The following is a 3216-nucleotide window of genomic DNA, read 5'->3' on the forward strand; positions in this document are numbered from 1 at the left end:
TTATAGTAAGTTAAATTTCCTTTATTTTGAGTGTTGGCAGATATATGTGCGTCTTATGGGTCTAGAGATATATTTTTTCAAAAATCCAACATTTTGTACGAACAATTAGAAATTAACTATTTTATAGTACATTAAACGAGCTTTATTTTGAGTTCTTATAGACATCTGTACGTCAAAGGGTTCCTGAGATAGTTTTTCAAATATCAAACATTTTTTCTGAACAACTAGAAACAAACAATTTGTGAATTTATTTTGGCAGATATGAAAACCACTACTACTTTGATTTTTGCTAATTTGAGTGCTAATAGACATCTGTACGTCACATAGTTTCCGAGATATAAATTTCCTAAAATAAATTAACTAACTGCTAATCTTTCTGTAGATTTTAACGAAATTTTGCTTTTTAAAAAGCTATATCTCGAGAACTATTGAACGTAAATAACTCTATTAGGGCTCATATTTAAGCAAATTTACTCTTCTTTAAATGACGTACTCTTAGGTTTCCCAGTGTTGTTGGTAGTTTTTAAGATATAGAGCTCCAAATGAAAAATTAATGTTTTTGTAAGGTTTTGAAACAGCCGCCATTTTTTATTCCCCCTACCTATACTTGGCAGACTCATCAATTTTGACTATTAATTATACATAGTTTTCATTAAAGTTATCAAAAACTTGGGTGAGATAACTACCTATTTTTCTCCCCGGCTCTTGTACTATTATGTTATAGAGATAGCTCGATAGCACTGCCAACATTATCTATAATCGTTTTATTATTTATTAAATTTTCAAGTACAATCAACTGGGTCCTGTTTTAGTTGATTAGAAAGAATCTAAAAATTCGATTTATGAATATATGCATTGAAGTTTTGACAGTTGTTACAGGGTTTATAAAATTATAAAAAATTAGATTTATGAATATATGCATTGAAGTTTTGACAGTTATAAAATGTTACACGGGTTATTAAATTATTACATTAGGGTCCCACGTAATGATAAACTTTTAGTTTGTAATTATTAAAATTCCACTGACATGTATAATGCAGATTTATACTTTTTAACTCTTATAAAATCACTTATAAACGTCTATGTATGAAACGTATTAGTGCGTGTATTGTATTTATCGACTAATAAAATTAAATTTCATTTTGAAACAGGTAGAGTTTCACCTATACAGATTGAGTTTAATATTTAAATAGACGGAAGATAGAGAGAATGATACAAGAATATAAGGTAATACATAATTATGCTTAAATAGAATATTAAATAAAACATGTATTTTCATGTCACCTCAAATATTGGAGAGGAGTACTTCTTCTATCCACTGACAAGACAACACTGATCAGAAACAGTAGAAAAACCCGAAAGGGGGGCGGCTGGGGAATACCCATAGAAGAGAGAGAGAGAGGAAGGTTTTCTAGATTAGGATGGCTGTGGTGTCAGAAGGGGGAGGGGGAAATGAAATATGAGAGGATTTTCAAAAACAATTTGAGAAATGAAATTTGAGAAATGCCTCTCCTTACGCACTCTCACCTGATCAGAAAACTGCCACCTCTAACGTGCAAATATTGTCAGTCCATTCTTACGATTAGACATATTTTCGAAGAGTGTACTCACTATTTACCAATAATAAATAGGATAGGACTGACCCCAAATTTATCCGAAACTCTCGCAGATGAGGAAGCTAAAATTACACGAGTATTTGAATTTTTAAAAGCACATCGCCTTCTTTATAAATTATAACTCCTCTTCGATTTTTACGTTTTTTATTTATTTTATTTTATTTTTTTAATTATTTTTCTATTTTTTATTTATTTATTTATTTTATTATTATTTTTTTTTTACTTTTATCATCCCATAGGCGTTGATGACCAGAGGGTTTTACGCCTTTAAGCAACAATCAACAACAACAGTACTAATATTTGATTTGAGAGAGATTAGATCACTTCATTTATGGCCAGTTGGGTCTGTCTAAATAGAACATATGAACATAGGAACAAGCTATATAGTTTATACCGGCAGTCGTTGAAGATTATTTATAATAATAACTGTTATATTATAATATATAATAATACTAATAATAAAATAAGATTAAAAAGGGGAGATAAATATACATAAATAAGAAATTTTCAGTACTTCGAGTCATTGGCTATGATTCAGAAAATGCGAGTAGTGATCAGACAATCTGATTCAAGATGTCTAAAGAGTTTTACCTCGAGCGGTGATTCACCGAAAATAGAAACCGCTCTGACTACCTTTCTAAAACTGTGACGCAGTTCGTTTAAGCAATGATAGTTTGACGTCGACAGATCTGATTTAATTGTTTTTAGTAGCTAACTTCATGATTTATGGGGCAGTGAACAAAAATTTTAAGTGGTCCTAAAAAACCTTTTTTTTTGTCAAACATAAAAAAAAAATACGAAAAAAATCTGGCAAAGTTTTTATAATTGTTATATATATTTTTCGATACTCTCTTTTAGGGTTTGGGTATGTTATGACTCTTCTGGAAGTTTGTTTTCAAACTTGGAAAAATATTTTTCATTTTCTTTCCTTTATTTTATTATCAAATTCTTTATTATTTAATATTTATCGATTTTTCATTATTGCTAACAATTACTTCGATAAACCGAGTTTAATCATAATCGAAAAATTAAATATTAAATAAATCAAAAATTAGTATCCAATTCTGTCTCAACATTTTATTTTTCAGTAGTCCAACGTTTCGGCCATTCAATACAAACTCTTCCTCACATTAATTTAAAATTTCTTTTGCAGGCTATTCTGCCCAGGTCATTTTCTTTAGTATAAGTTCAAAACCTATTTATTTAAAATTTAAAATCATTAAGATTTAATTTTCCTCTATAAGATTATCAACAATTAAATACACCACCATATAACAAACCATAGATAAATTTTTGATTTATTTAATAAATAATTACCTTGTCTCAAGAATTTGAAATAATATAATTAAAGTCATAAATTACTTTATAGTAAGTTAAATTTTCTTTATTTTGAGTGTTGACAGACATATGTGCGTCTTATGGATCTAGAGATATATTTTTTCAAAAATCCAACCTTTTTTACAAACAACTAGCTTATAAATGGTTTGTTATATGGTGGTGTATTTATTTGTTGATAATCTTATAGAGGAAAATTCAATTTTAATGATTTTAAATTTTAAATAAATAGGTTTTGAACTTATACTAAAGAAAATGACCTGGG

The 3216-nt window shown here is 28.4% G+C and overlaps 1 protein-coding gene across 2 annotated transcripts in view; it reads right to left on the minus strand.

Annotated features, from left to right (window-relative positions):
* Positions 1–1376, minus strand: part of LOC106679003 (probable chitinase 2) — a 26030-nt gene extending 24654 nt beyond the window's left edge. The window contains exon 1 of one of the 2 annotated variants that reach the window (XM_014417906.3): positions 1285–1376. The gene's annotated coding sequence lies outside the window, so the exon portion shown is untranslated. The remainder of the gene's footprint in view (positions 1–1284) is intronic. The other variant, XM_014417905.3, reaches the window with a different exon arrangement.
* Positions 1377–3216: the final 1840 nt, after the last annotated feature.

The sequence above is a fragment of the Halyomorpha halys genome, unplaced genomic scaffold, assembly GCF_000696795.3.
Source record: "Halyomorpha halys isolate HHAL.00 unplaced genomic scaffold, Hhal_1.1 Scaffold171.1, whole genome shotgun sequence".
Lineage (NCBI taxonomy): Eukaryota > Metazoa > Arthropoda > Insecta > Hemiptera > Pentatomidae > Halyomorpha > Halyomorpha halys.